The sequence below is a fragment of the Triticum aestivum genome, chromosome 2D (assembly GCF_018294505.1).
Source record: "Triticum aestivum cultivar Chinese Spring chromosome 2D, IWGSC CS RefSeq v2.1, whole genome shotgun sequence".
NCBI lineage: Eukaryota > Viridiplantae > Streptophyta > Magnoliopsida > Poales > Poaceae > Triticum > Triticum aestivum.
The window spans coordinates 264,824,882-264,841,277 of NC_057799.1; the positions used below are offsets into that span (position 1 = coordinate 264,824,882).

Sequence of the window (16,396 nt, forward strand, 5' to 3'; positions counted from 1 at the left end):
TCATCTCTCTTCTTTAATCGTTTTCAACGGTGTTTCTTTTCAGTGGGCCCATAACCCATGGGTTTTTCCCCGGGATCTTACCTGACTCTTCTAATTTTTCTAGAGTGTTCACAAATTCTTCCAAGTTCGACGTCAGGATGAGTCCTTTTCAGTCGATTCTCTTCTTCGGGTTTTCGTTCATTTCCTTTCATTTTCACCTTCCACTCTCTCTTATGTTTCGTTCCTAAGATCTCGGGACGAGATCTTCTGTTAGTGGGGAGTGTTGTGACGCCCCGAGATTGCTGCTCTAGTTGTCTTCCATTTATTTCCGTTGCCCTCGTGTGTTTCAATTGTTTGTTGCCATGATCATGTTGAGTGCATTGTCATATATTTTGTTCTTGCATCATGTGCATCATTGTTATTATTGCATTGCCATTCTTATCATGGATCATAATGCATAGGCATACTTGCTGGTTGTTTTTGTTGTGTGCTTGAGTGTGTGATCAACCCCTGCATTGTCTCTTTCTCAACTCCATGTTCTTCTACTCCCACAACCTTGCTTGATCATCTTCTTCTCCTTGTTCTTTAATCCATTTAAATTGTGGTATTTTATTTCCTGCCCCAATTTAATGTTCAATCTTTTCCTATAAATTTTAGACCATGCCATTTACATCACTGCCAAATTTCAACTCATTTGGTGTTGTTTTGGTTAGATTAAAAAATGCATCAAGTTTGCAATTAATACAAACTTGATTTATTTTTCTATCTCTAAAAATACCCAAAGCAATTTATTCAAATTGTGCATACATCCAGAAGTCTAGGGGTATTTGTTTTTCTTCATTACCCCTCTCCATTATCCCTGGCCTTTTCCTTTTCTATGGCTGTGAATTTAAATTTACAGAGTTAAGGAGAAAAGGGAGAGCCCTCCCAGCGCAGCCCACCTGTGCCTTCCCTACTCCAGCAACAACCCAACTAGCCCACACATACAGGTCAGCCCGGGCGTTCGGTCTTTTCGGTTTGTTTGGTCTGGTCTTTTTGGTCTTTCAAAAATTCGGTCTTCCATAATTGAAGACCAAAATAATTTCAGTCTTTTCAGTTGTTCACTATTCGGTCTTCGGTCTTTACTATTCGGTCTTCGGTCCCGACCAAACAGACCAAATAAATTACTACTCCCTCGGTTCCTAAATATTGTATTTTTAGAGATTTCAAATGGACTATCACATACGGATGTATATAGACATATTTTAGTGTGTAGATTCACTCATTTGGCTCCGTGTGTAGTCACTTATTGAAATCACTAGAAAGACAAATATTAAGAATGGATGGAGTAGAACTCATATTTATGTTACTTTCAGGACCTGTTATATACAAACTACATAGAGTACAGAGGTACATGTGTGTACAAAGGGGTGTGTGTACAGGTCCATGTGTGTAAAAAGGGGTGCGTGTACAGAGACAACAAATATTTGTATAGAAGAGCATGTGTTCATAAGAAAAATTCAAACAAGGAACACATGTATGCAATCTGCATGTAATACAATACACCACATGAAAATCTTCAAATAGAAAATCAGCACCATATGTAATCACCACTTCACCAGCAACAAGATTCATGCATGCGTACTCATTTATATTTGACAGCAAAAAGTAAGATCAAGTAACATCGGCGCATGGAATCGATAAGAAGCAAACACCATGAGGGCTTAGTACTTCAACATAGTAGCTTCTGGATTGGCACCTTCGACAACTTTTGCTTCAACATCTTCATCTTCAAAGATGCTATGTAAGACTGATTCCTCTCCTGCTTCTGCATCCGCCTCTGCCTCTACACTCACAAATGCATCATCTTTATTATTCAACTCCTCATGTTCAACTTCCAGTATAGAAAGCATCTACTAAAAACAATGTTACTCGTTATTGAACCATTCCTTCATCTAACTAGTAGACACGAACATACAAACTACCAAAAAGATACTGATTATAGGCTAGTACATAAAAGCAACATAACACAGGTCTGCTCTGAATATACAAGATGTGGTATTTCAGATAACGTGGTAATTTTGAAGTATTAAAAAAACAACCCCAAACCTCTTTATTTTAACCAAGCATGAAGAACAACAACTGACGTGTTCTGTTTCTTACAGAAGAGCAGCTGCGGCACGGCTAGTAACCTCAATGGATTGTGATGTTGCGTCTGGCATACAAGCTGCAAATTTTGTACACCCTCATACAAATGTATTTGAGTTATTCCTTTTGCAGCTAGTTACATCACATAACTCCAAAAATAAACATAATACTCTAGTAAATACCCGCAAGGGCCAAACGCCTCTATGTTTTGCCGATACTGCAAAATACCAAAGTATTTGTATACTATGGTATTTCGTGCTTACAAATTCTAATAATGTGGTTTCTTAATACTATGGGTTTCTAGATATTGTGCATCCAAACACAGCCTAATTGATTCACATAAATGAATAAGAATCTGGACATCACATATGCACAGAGAGAGATTAAGTAGTTTGCTCACCTTCAGCTGCTAGGTAGAGCACGGGAAGAGCAGCAGCCGGCGATCCGGCAACCAGCTTGGAAGAGGACGAGAGGTGGTGACTAACTGCAGCGGCCAATAGCTACACTTGTCACCAGGAGATGGAGCACCATTGGTGGATGGCTACGTCACAGGCAGTGGAGCGACACAAGAGGGTCTGGCTTGGCGGCGCGACGCACGGGGCACGGCGATCGGGGATGATGGTCGACTGGTCGTCACCTCACCGCTGATGGCTCACGGCATTGCGGCATAGCGAGGGGCGGCGGCTAGGGTTCATGGTGGCCTGGTGAGAGAGAAAAGACGAACATTGTGTGAAGCAGGGGGGCGGCTAGATTTGTGTGAATCGATTGAATAGTGAGGTGAGGACCTGAGGTGTGTTTGTGTGTATCTCGCTCGTGACCTTGGGCTCGCTAGACGGGCCTTAGGTAAACATGGTCTTCTATTCCTGCATATGGGCTTTTGTAAATTCGGTCTATACAGGCTATTCGGTCCTCAACATAGGATGAACAATCAGACTGTAACTAGTTCGGTCTTACAGTTGTGCAGACCGTTTTTTATTCGGTCTATTTTAGTTCGGTCTTTTCGGGTTCGGTCTCGGTCTTTTCGGGTTCAGTTTTTGGTCTTCGGTTTTTATGCCTAGGGTTGTGTACAGGGGCATCTTCAACTTCCTGTATGGCAGAGCATCCAGCAGGGACACGTCGACACCTCCTCTTATTTGACGGCCGGAGCCGTCCCTAGGCCTCTATAAGACCACCCCGGTGCACTAGACATCCTCCTCCCTCCATTCCACCATTCTCTTCATCCCGCCGCCGCCAAGGTAAGCCACCCACGCACCCGCCGTCGCCTTGGCCGAGCCAAGCTCAAGCTCGAGCCCGGCTTGACCCGGGCCCCCTCCGTCCTCCTCTCGCTGCGGGAGTTGCCGTGATGACCTCCGCCACCCGTACCTTCAGCTCACGGTCCGGGAGCTCCTTCCTGACGTTCTCTTTGTCATCTTCTTCCTTGGGCCAAACAGTCGCCGCCAGCCTTCTTCGTACTCTGGAGCAACCCCTCGCATGACCTCCCCGAGCCGGATCACCAAGTCCAGCGCCCCGTCGTCGTTGATGTCTTCTTCTCCTGTTTCCTCTTCTTCACGGAGCCGAGCACCGTCTCGATCAGCGCATCCTCCCGCTGTGTCCGATCTCCGTCGACCACGTACAATTCCACCAGCACCCCCCACCATGAAGCTTCGATCCTCCCCATCTCTCTCTGGTTCAATTCCATCACCGTAGTCGTCTTCCCAAGCCTGCCTATTTTATATCCGCCATGGGAGAGTTTCTGGAACTCACCTCACATGTTCCAGCACACTCCCACACGCACTCGGCCCTCTCTGTTTGCGCTCACACACAATACCTGTTAGAGATATATTGGGGATACATGTATTTGGGAGTCTAGGATTTGTAATCTGTCTCCTACCTTATCTCCAGAAGAGGTGTCTTCTCCTCCAAATCTTGTACTCAATATATACTCGGCCTCGAGGCTCAATAGTACATCCATCAAATTCCGTCAATCTCCCTCTATTCCCTTCTAACAATACCAACGTGCAGTAGCCGCAGAGCACGACCCACGCGACTCTGGTCATCTTCTTCTCCATGTTCGGGACGAGTTGGAGCTCTTGCCCGAATGCCTGCACGCCCCACCGATCGAGGCCGTGGCTGAGCGCCCTGACCTACAAGACCGGCCCCGTCTCTCTGTTATTTGCTCCACTTGGGTTCAGATTCGATGTATACATCTTCAGCGAGTCCAACTGCATAACCAACACCCTCGCGACCGTCCTTGATGCAACCACACATGCACCTGCATGCATCCACGCACACGCTGTCTCCACTCTAGCCAGGGCTGCCATAGCTGAGACTATCGAGCTCAAGTGCATCCCCACCTAGTGAGCCCAAGCACGTGTTCCATAGCTCCTACCTTCTTAGGTTTCCGCAAGCCCGCTGCTGTCCGATAGCTTCAATCCCTGCTGTGTTGCTCGCTTTCGTCGCCGGCGAGCCATGGCTCTAAAGGCTTGTCCTTCTGTAGTTCGCTCAAGTGAACTGTCTTCCTCACCTTTACACAACACTTCACAACTCAGCTGGTCAGCTCCGACGGTCCTCGGTTCTGTCGGTGGAAACGACACCTATGGATTCACTGGGATCCCTTCTACGGTTGGCGGGTGCGGGGTTGTGCAAAGAGCAGGTCTAGGAGCCAGCACACATGTCGTTTACCCAGGTTCAGGCCGCGAAGATGCGTAAAACCCTAGTCCTGCTTTGGTGTATATTGGAGTGTTCTTGAGCTGTCAAACTAGCTACGATGCGTGCATAGTCCAAAAGATCCGAATCCTCTCCTGTACGCCTCGGGCCTCCTTTTATAGTCAAAAGGGGTCGCCACAGTGGCACACAGGAGGTGGAAAGGTATATAGTGTACAAGCTTATCGCCTGTCATTACGGGACAACACGCATTAAATGCGCTCCTTAGGTGTCATGTTGCTTCATTGGGGACGGCAACGAGGCATGTTCTGTCCGTCGCCACTCCGTCTTGCTCCAACACGCGTCCAGGCCAACGAGGCATGCAACGCCACGTAGACTGGCAGGCTGCTGAGATGGCGTGGTGGTAGGGTCTTCACGAAGATCTGCATGCCACCATGTAGGTGCTTGCTGAGTTGGCCTGGAAGCCGCACGTTGCCATGCAGGTGCCTGCCCAGCTGGTTGGGCTGGCAGCTGTATGGGAATGGCGGTGGAGTCTTGGCAAACGTGGGTCTGGCTGCGGCCCCGCGGGTGTCCTCAGCAAGGGTCTTGCCAGGGCCCCGGCAAGTGGTCTTGCCGTGGCGTCGCGGTTTTCCCCGGCAAGGATCTTGCCGGGGGTCTCGTGGATCTCCTTGGCAAGGATCTCGCCGAGGATCGTCGTCTTCTGGTCCTCATCTGATCTTGTGTGTTTATGATCTTGACAAAGATCTGCATGCCACCATGGAGGTGCCTCCAGAGCCTTGGTTCCAATGTGGTTTATGGTGTTGGAACCCTTGGGCTCAAGGGTGGCGCGCCCTGCTGGCGTTGGGCAAGTTGCCCCGGCAAGACTCTTGTCGGGGCTGCGAAGGCTGCCCTGGCAAGGGTCTCGCCGGGGGAGTCCACCTCGCCTTCTTGCTCTTTGTGTTTCTGGTCTTGGCGTTGCTTTGCCCGTATCGTGCCTTCCTCTTTCCTACTTAGTGTGGCCACGGGCGCGACTCTGACTGCCCATGCACAAGTAGAGGGGTAGAAAAAGGGCCCCTACTTTTGTACACCGACAGGAGCCCCCGGGCCTGGGCCACACATAAGCACAACACGTTGTTGGGTCAGGCCCAGAACGATGCGCGGGCAGGCGGGGCGGAGTTTCACCGCAGTAATTCCTTTGCTCGTTGCGTTTCCCCATGACTCGTGTTGAATGCGCGGCGTGGAGGGTCATGCGTGACGTGGGGGTCACGCGTGGGGCGGTTCCTGCCTTCATGCATCACATCGTGGTAAAGAGGCGGCTCGCGCCTTCCCCATAAAAAGAGGAAGACGCAGGGGCGCGGCCGATTTACTGAGCGGACTCGGGTCGTGGCCCTCGAGGCGCCCGTTCCCCGTGATCACGGGGTGGAAAACGGTCGCCTCACTTGTCCCCTCGATTTTTGTTCGCTCGCCACGTGTCCCCCATGCCTTGAAGATGGTAGGCGGTGGGTGCGGGCCTTGAGTGACGAGGCGGGAAACCGGGCCGCCGCTGATTGGAGCAGTGGGTCGGTCTCGATTCCCTGAGCCCTTGATGGCCGGATTGGTTGAGCGGGGCGGCCGAGCCCCGACCCCGCCCCTTTATAAGAAGGGGAGGGGATGGCACCCCTCAATCTTTCATCATCTGCCTCCTTCCACCTTGGATTCTTTCTCTCTTCTGCTATGGCGAGAGGGCGCGCCGATGCTTCGACGGTGGCGACGAGGGTCTCCACTCGACAGCGCGCCCCTCCTTCCCAAGAGCTCGTGGCGGCAGAGCCGGCCACGAGGAGGAGTGGGAGGGGGCGAGGGCGAGGTCGCCGTGGCGCTCGGGGAAGAGGAGGACAGGGCGGCGCATCGGCCTCGCGTCTGCCGGCGGTCCCTCCCCCAATGGAGTTCTTCATCAGGCTGCATCGGCCAGCGTGCCGTCGTCTTCGTCTCCCTAATCCATTTGCTTGGGAGATGGAGCTTGACCCGCCACAGACTCTAAGGTTGCATATGAGGGGCTGTGGGATGACGACACGCGGGTTAATGTCGACTTTCCCGCCCCTCACGTCATGTATCTTCGTCACGGATGGAAGAACTTCGCTCGTATCCACAGCCTGATGGCGGGGCTCGTTCTCTATTTCAAATTAATGAAGAATGGCCTGCTCTCCGTCAAGGTCTTTGGAGACTTTAGAACTCGCCTAAAGTGCTGCGTGGAGAGCTCCTCTGATGATGAAGACTCTTCCTCAAGGGAGAGTGACGAGGAGGACAACGACAGCGACGACGAGGGCATCGAGCGGGGGCACGCCGACTTCGACTCCGACTGACCGCGTCACTCCTCCCTTGGCCATGCGCCCTGCCGAGGACCTTCCTCGTCAAGTTCTCCATCGGCGCGTTCCCCATCGCCCCTTTTTGCCTTCACCTGTCGCACCTGGGAGGAAAAGGGCAAGAACGGGGATCACGGGGCACTTATCTTTTTTCAGTTTGTAAGCCTGCGGGCTTTAGTAGAATTTAGACCTTGTAACCCCCTTGCTCATGTATGCATTCCGTACGAATTGTACTTGTTAGCAACGTATTAATGAGGAGAAGGGTGTTTGCCGGGTTTTGTTTGCGCGTGGGAGAGAGCCACACCAAGGAGCGAGTCCTCGTTATCTTAAGATAAACACTGTACCCCGGCAACAGGCCTTGCCTTCCTCCTGCCCTATAGCTCGGCTACACTCACGCCCTTGGCGGAGGTAGGGGCCAAGTAGGATTGGGCCCTTCGCTCGTCCCCTTCCCATCGCACTACAACCAAGTTCCGGCCCAAAGTAAGGTTTTCGGACACGGGACAGAGGGAGCAAGATGGTATGAGAGCGAGCGAAGTCTCGTACGTTCAAGTTTCATATGGAGGCACATAGTGGGGGAGAAATACTTATCTGATGTTGCAGCCCCTGGCAACCTTGGCTTGCCGTGATTGGATTCTCAGACATGCAGCCCCCGGCAACCTTGGCTTGTCGGGGTCCGGGTGTCCGCGTGTTCTCTTTTCTTCCAAGATAGCTCAGCAGAAATGTCCACGCATCCTGCAAACCAAAAAAGGACGAAAAGGAACAGAGAGATGCATACTCGACCCCTATGCTAAGGGTTAGTCGCCGCCAAGCACTATCAACCCTAACACAGAGAGAGACTCAACCTAGCATGCATGCCAAAACTTAGGGCGCCAGCGCTTCATTTATTTATGCTCAGGGTCTGAGCCTGGCTTTGTACGAAGGGTTACATGCCTTGACGGCAAGGCTTGTATAAAAGGTGGTTTGCCTGGGAGCCCGGCAACTGCGCCTTATGGGTAAACTTGCAAAGATGTTCGATGTTCCAGGAGTTGCTCACTGGATGTCAGGACCCCGATTCCAAGTCACATCGATCTAGCCGGTAACACCTCATATCACTTTGCGGCCCCACGCACGGTATTCCCACGGGTGTCGCCTTACTATGGCCCGGGACCGTTTGCGCCTTTTGGCTCACGTATATGATAGTGTCGCTAGCATCCATATGACAGAGAACCCGGGCCGACATGACTAGTCGTGAACCCAAAGTGGCACTAACTTACGGGGACAGGCATACATGAATCAACATCGAGCATGTCGGTCAGCAGCGTGCGAATCCGGGCTGTAGCACTGGGCTAACAGGACTCCGGTGAACCGGGCTGTAGTAGGCTAGGCAGGACTCCGGATGTCACCGCGTGACATTTCCCCGAAGGGACAGACACAGGAACGAAGTGAATCACATGCCGGCCAGTCAAGTGTTCCGGAGCAGTAGTGCTGGGCTAGCAGGACTCCGGTGAACCGCGCTGTAGCGGACTACTATGGCTCATGGAAGCACAAGACTACATTTCCCCATAAGAGAGGCTACCAAGGATAAACAACTAGGTTGTCGGATCCCACACATACCAAGCATTTCAATCATACACACAATATGCTCGATATGTGTAAATACAACATGGCATCACAACAAAACTCTATGACTCAAAGCATTTATTCATTAGGCTCTGAGGAGCGAGATATTTTAAAAACATGGGTCTCGTGACCCAACATTCAGAGCATACAAGTCAAAGCACATGCGGAAGCTTAACATGTCTGAGTACAGACATCTACAAATGAAAAAGGCTGAGAAGCCTCACTGTCTACCAGATCCTGCCGAGGGCACAAGATCGTAGCTGAGGTATCAAGCTAAATGTCGAAGTCCACACGGAACTACTAGCAAGACTAACGTCTCTCTGCAAAACATAAAATAGGCAAACGTGAGTACAAATGTACCCATCAAGACTTACATCAGAACTAGCTACATATGCATCACTATCAACAAAGGGGGTGGTGGAGTTTGACTGCAGCAAGCCAGCTTTGACTCAGTGGCTATCCTAAACTATGACTACAAGTAACTCTTTTGAGGTGGCGCACACGAGTCCACATATTCACCATATCAATGCACCACTATGGATCCTCTCCCATCTCCTTACGAGAAGGCCATTCATAGCACTCACGCTTATCTTGCGCATTTTAGAGTATCCACTTTCACTTGTCTATGAACTATATAGGCAACCCAGAAGCCCTTTACCGCGGACACGGCTATTCGAATAGATCATTTATAACCCTGCAGGGGTGTACTTCTTCACACACGCTCTCGCCACTTACCACCATGTACACGTCGTGTATCTCAGCGTCCTTCAAGCGGAAGCCTGGCGAGGGAGTCGGCCACGACCTGACTAACCACACAAGTCTCTAGTCCAGGTTTATCGCCTATTCGGGTTCCATCCGCAAGGAGATCCGGCCGGGGTTTCGCTCACAGCCCCAAACGATGTGTGCAGGGTTCCCGAGACACCAAACGGGTGCCTGGTACACCGGGCCACGGTGTATCTACCGCATCATAGCCCACCCCTAGGGTCAGCGCTACGCACGACCTCCAACACATATCCTACAAACACCAGAAACTAGTTGCGACTCCTGGACAGAGATAAAGGCGATTAATAAGTCGAGAGGGTCCATTGGTTTCGGGCCCAACGCGTGGTAGTAGTTGTTCATGGATCACAAACACAGAACTCAGTTCCTGAGGACGGTTTCAATGAGACAACCCACCATGTACTCCTACATGGCCTCTCACCACTACCTTTACCAAATCATGTTCACACACTTAGCTCTCAACAGTAGAACATGTTCACACACCTCCAATTCATACCCGATGAATCAGACCTGACTCAACTCTAAGCAGTAGCACGCATGACAACAAGCATGAATGAGTAGGCACATTAGGGCTCAAACAACTCCTACTCAGGCTAGTGGGTTTCATCTATTTACTGTGGCAATGACAGGTCATGCAGAGGAAAGGGTTCAACTACCGCAGCATGTAACAGTTGAATCGTTGTTGTCCTAATGCAGTAAAAGAGAGCAGGAGCGAGAGAGTGGGATTGTATCGAAATGAACAAGGGGTTTTTGCTTGCCTGGCACTTCTGAAGATTGTATCGAAACACGTCTATCGAGAGGGAACAACCACCGACAAAAAAGAAGAAACACAATCAATGCCATGCAACAATATGATGCATGAATGTGACATGGCAATATGCTGTTGATTGGCCTAATGCAACTAGCAACAAGTTAAATGGAGTTGGTTTGAACACTAGGTTCAAATTCAAACTCCATATGTGCTTTCTTAAATGCCATTTAATTGAATTGTCCTAAACAGATGACATAAGTTTCTCTAATATGCATGCAAATGCCATAAACAGATTCTTTGGATTTTTCTGATCATTTTTCATATATAAATTATTTCCATTGGAGTTATAGATTATTTTCTATGGATTTTTGATGTTTAAGTCATTTTATGGAATTTCTGGTTATTTCGAAAATAAACTAATTCCAGAAAAGATTAACCGCGTCAGCACTGCGTCAGCATGACATCAGCGAGTTAATAGGGTTGGTCCAGGTCAAACCTGACTAGTGGGGTCCACTGGTCAGTGACCCAGTATTGTTCAGTGACAATGACAGGTGGGTCCGGTCAACGGACACGTCAGCACAGTCAATGCTGACGCATGGGTCCAGGGTAATTAGATTAAACTTAATCTAGTTTAGTTAGCCAGTTAGTTAGGACGTGGGGCCCGGCTGTCAGTTTCACCGGAGGTTAATTAATGGCGCGATTAGCTGCTAATGGTTGTGCCACGTCAGCACAGCCGGAGTTAGCCGCCGGCGAGGTCAGTGACGACGGAACGGCTCGGGTTTTGCCCACGGCGACCAAACCCGCGGCGGAGGGCATCTACGCGTTGCTCTTGCTCGTCCGCATCGAGCAGTGCAAGCGGCAGTGGCTAGGACGGCCCGTAGCGATGACAACGGCAACAAGTGCGGTGACCGGAGCTCGGTGGTGCACGAGCGCAGGGCTACGGCTCGCCCTCGAGGGAACCAGGTAGCTAGGCCGCATCTAGGGGGCCCTAGGAGCATGGTGGACTGCACAGCTGGGCCTGGTAAGCTCAGAGCTGAGCAGGAGGTCGGCCATGGAGGACGGCGGCCTCGGGAGCTCATGGGGCAGCGGCTAGTGGAAGCTAGCGAGAGGGGAAGGTGAGGGGAAAAGCTCAGGGGCTCCCCGCGAGTGCAGGGGAGCGAACGGCGAGCTCGAGGAGGCACGGACGACGACGGGGCATGTCCGGCGATCTGGGAAGGCAGAAGGTTGAAGACGACGGCGTCGGCGGTGTTTGGCGGCGTCCGGCGTTGCTTGACTCAGCGGAGAGGGTGTGGGCGATGAGGCGATGGCCGTGGACACGTCGGCGAGGCGAGGGGGAGGCGGTGGCTGCGGCAGCAGCGAGTGGCGGCGACGGCTGCGCTCGCTGGAGAGAACAGAGGAGGGGGAGGTCGTTCGGGGGAGAGAGAGAAGTCCAGGGCGCTCAGGTGGGGTCTTCGCGACGTCACGCTGGCCTTGGCCGAGGCAGGCAGGCAGGTGGCGTGGCGGCACGGTCATGCGCGCGCGTCGGCCACACGCCCGCGTCCTCCTGGCACGATGGAGAAGATGACTGGCACTGTGGGCCAGTGGGCTGCACAGTGCTGGGCCGGCTGGGCGCCAGGTAAGCCCAGGTGAGGTTTCTCTCCTCTCTGCCTTTCCTATTTTTGTTTTCTATTTATTTTCCTCTGTTTTGATTTAGTTTAAAAACTAAACCAATTTTAAAACTCCTGAAAATATTTGTGGGCACTGTTGAAATTATTCCCAAGAGCCCTCAACTAGTTTCAGAATTATTAGAGCATTTAAAATATTTATAGGATTTAAATGCCCCAATTCAAATACAATACGAGTTAATTCAAAAATCCAGAAATGACCTAGAAATATGTTCATCATTTTTGGCAGAGGTGTTTACCTTTATCAGAGATGATGGACATTTCCAAAGGGCATTTTGGGTTCATTGAAAATATTTCATTTTGATCCTAGTTGGATTTCATTTGGTGCTAGGGTTTGAACAATCCCCATTTCAAATTTCAAATAAATTTAGACATGATGCATGGATGCTTGTGCAACTATTTACAAACAAATTCTAGGGTTGTGACAACTCACCCCCACTAAACAAGAATCTCGTCCCGAGATTCAAGACGTGTGGTAAGAAGACAGAGGGGACACTAAGCTAACATAATCTTCACGATCCAAGTATACTTCTCGAAGACGCTGATTCATTGCTTCAAATTGATTTTGACGTCTTTGCTTTCGAGATCTCCATGCAACACGACAATGAGAGGAAAGGAAAACTCTAACGAGTCGATCTTCTGGAAGATCGAGCAACTCAAGATCAACTCACAGAATGAGACAAGGTAACATCTCGCGAGTTGAGACACAAAACACACATCAGGGTGATGGTAGAAACAGATGACGAAGGTTCAATTTGGTAGACAACAACTCCATGCTTAAAAAGATGGTGAATGAGATTCAGAGTAGCGAGGAGTTGATTGCCATGATTCCATAAAGGGGCACCTTAGGGGAGGTGACTCGTAGAATTATTCCCTTAAGTGGCAAAAAGAATTACTTTTGATACAGAGATCATTGAAACTCTCTATACCAGCCTAAGGAAAATCACAATTGATCGTCTCAAAGAGTTCGATGAAATGACATACTCAGACGGGAATGGATGATGTGGACTACCTTGTTGAAGACAACACAATGGATGATTTTTTCTTATCATCAGAAATGGATGGGACCCATGGTAGGACCACTTTTGAAGATGATCCTGAGCAGCAATTGCTGAGAAGGGCAGCCCATGGGAAATTGGCGCAAGGCGGTGCAAAGCTAGGAACAAAATGCAAATGTCGGGAATGTTCCAACCATCGTATCTGCCTGAGATTCAGATCTGGTTGGTAACAGGATATTTCAGACAGCATGTCTGGAAACAAAGTTTGCATCACAAACCGACGAGATGAAGTTGCGAGATTCTCGGGAGATGAACTATGATAGCAAGCTCCAAAACATGAGCTGGTTCTGCTACACACATGTGAACGCACTGTCGCAGACAAGCATGACCACAAGGTAGTCTTACAACAAAACACTACCGAGTTCTGGTTAGTGTAACGCCCACGATGCGGCTATATCTCCCACGTGTCGAGGCACGACTTAGAGGCATAACCGCATTTTGGTTTTGTCGCAAGAAGGGTCATCTTCACACAATCCCATGTAATGAACAAGAATGGGATAAAGAGTTGGCTTACAATCGCCACTTCACACAATACATAAATATAAATCATACATCATCCAAAATACACACATAGACCGTCTACGGTCAAGATCCAAATGAAAATAAGATAACCCCAAATGCTAGATCCCCGATCGTCCCAACTGGGCTCCACTACTGATCATCAGGAAAAGACACATAGTAACGACCACGTTCCTCATCGAACTCCCACTTGAGGTCGATCCCATCATCTGCACTGGCATCGCCGGCACCTGCAACTGTTTTGGTAGAATCTGTGAGTCACGAGGACTCAGCAATTTCACACCCGCGAGATCAAGACTATTTAAGCTTATAGGAAAGAGATGGTGTAATGAGGTGGAGCTGCAGCAGACACTAAGCATATCTGGTGGCTAACATACGCAGAAGAGAGCGAGAAGAGAAGCAACGGAACGGTCGTCATCTAGAAATGACCAAGAAGTGATCCTGAACTCCTACTTATGTCATTCATAACTCAAACCGTGTTCACTTCCCGGACTCCGCCGAAAAAAAACCATCACGGCTACACACACAGTTGATGTATTTTAATCGGGTCAAGTGACAAGTTCTCTACAACCGGACATTAACAAATTCCCATCTGCCTCATAACCGCGGGCACGGCCTTCGAAAGATAATACCCTGCATGGGTGTCGTGGAATTAACACGTCAGATGTCCTAGATGTCAGGACTTAGTCATGAGGCCAGCGCATCTATGTAGTAGCTTGAGAGGGGTTGATTGGGATGAGAGACGCAGGGCGGATAAACGCACAAGACAAAGGTTTAGACAGCTTCGGGCCCCGGGAAACATCATCCGGTAACAACCCTACATGCTGTTTGAGGCTAGGTCTCATTATGCTCATGAGAGAGTCGCCGGTAAGCCGGCTCTTTGTGTATAGCCCTAGAGATTGTTGCTTGTTTCTTCTCCCTCTTTGGGGTGCCCTGCCCCTCCTTATATAAGTTAGAGAGGCGGGTTACATGTGGAGTCCTAGTAGGACTAGGACTAGTCTATTTCTCTTACAAGTTAATTACAAGTCCGGGTCTTGCTTCCTCGTAAAGGAAATATTCGTCATCCCTTTCTTCTTAAATCGGCCCATCATAAACGTGAGCCGGCCTTCTGGGCCTTGGGCCTTGTCTTCTATCTGACCCGTCGTTGGGGTTATCAGTAAGTCACCAAATACTCGCCGGGTCTCTGTGAGCCGCCAAGTCCGGCCGGGTCATACTTCCGGCCGGGTCATACCGCATGGTATATCCCGGACATTAGCCCCCAGTTTAATTTGGATTTATCCATGTTAAACTGATCCTGCAATATAAACACAAGAACAAATTTGATAGGTTGTGCTCCGGGTTAAATATTCTTGTAAACCGGCACCTGATCATCCTTGAGTCCTTGTCATTTCCTCCTGGAATATCCGGGTCAATAGGCCAGCTTCAGAGTCAATTTATTCGCATTAGTCTTGTAGAGAAATATTGTAAGAAATAATCCACTTGAATCGGCTTCCAGAATGCCGGCTTAAAACATATCGGTCTTGAAATACTCATCTGACTTTCAGTCAGCTTGAAGAGGTAAAACTTGCCGGTTTATCATAACCAAAATTGCCGGCTTGTAAATATTGATAGCACCGGGTCATAACTGTTGCCGACGCAGGGTCATGATTATTGATGACGCCGGGTTGTAGACACAGGGTCATAATGATAAACACTGAGCTATGGGTAGATCACAACATAACAAGCTCAAACAAGCATGGAAAAAGTGCAAAAGATATCAGGTACACAGACTTAGTGAAATTACTGGACATGACATAAACAGCATCAGGTAGCAATGTTCAGAGCAAGCAATCAACATGCTACAGGAACTTAACATGACAAAACAATGCATGGCATGAATCTACTAAATGCATATGAGAAAAGTCCCTTAATGACCATAAGCCAAAAAGGACCAGAAGATACGATGGAAACTATGTAAACATAGGAAGTGTCGATAACAGGTTTCAGACTTTGCAGAAAACAGAGCATGGCAGAAACAATAATATGAAGGCATCTTGGTGAGCTTGATGCACTCACCACAAAGCAATTCATGACAAAACTAGCATACCTACAGCAAGATGGCATGTTTATGAAGCTATCCATGGCAAGATAAAACACATAGCATGTATGGATCAACTACAATAGGCTTGGCAAAATTGAATAACATGAAAACAATCTGCCAGTAATATTTTATAGCAAAAGTGGAGCAAGATTGAGTCATGCTATGGCACTCCATAATTGCAAACAAGGGCAGGAATGGATCAATTACAATAATATCTACAAAACATCCTTACTGAACATCTCCAAAATATGCATGGATCTCTCTGTAGCATCAAGTTTACATGGCAACAAAATAACAGCAGACAAATACTTAGAGAAAACACTAAGTCTCTCAAATCAGAAACATTACAGAGCCTTGTTTGCATGCTTCTGCTAGTCACCACAGAGACCACAAAAATATATGGCATACACCACTGGAAATATGGCATGGCATACAACAAAACACATGTAGAGCTCATGCCCATACGATGCACAGATTAAATGATACAAAAATAACAAATCTCCAAGTTCTGCTAAGAATTAGCAGATAACAGCAACTAGCACTCTTGCACCAGAGCTTTGGGCATCAAGATGGCCTCTAATGAACATGGTGCGATAGAACAAAATGTAGAGCATCATGAGGCGAACAATTCAATATATTACACACACAAAACGAAGCTATATGCAGAGAGTTATGATGCTATGAACAAGGGCACATGCTGTGAAAATAAAATGACTTGGAATATTTCGGGGTCTCGGGGAAGTCAACCTGAGACTTCGTCCAGATCAGATCGAGATCGAGGCGGCTCGCCGGCGCTGGGGTCGCTGCTGGCCGGAGCGGAGGAGGGAGATGGAGGAGAGGGCGGCGCGGGTCGCCGGAGCTCGGGGGCGGGGCGGCGC

The 16,396-nt window shown here is 49.0% G+C and overlaps 1 long non-coding RNA gene across 1 annotated transcript; it reads right to left on the reverse strand.

Annotated features, from left to right (window-relative positions):
• Nucleotides 1-1,511: 1,511 nt before the first annotated feature.
• On the reverse strand, nucleotides 1,512-2,873 carry LOC123049222 (uncharacterized). The gene is made up of 2 exons (XR_006423488.1): nucleotides 2,507-2,873; nucleotides 1,512-1,804 (listed from the first exon to the last, which is right to left on the reverse strand). It is a non-coding gene; the product is annotated as an uncharacterized lncRNA (long non-coding RNA).
• Nucleotides 2,874-16,396: the final 13,523 nt, after the last annotated feature.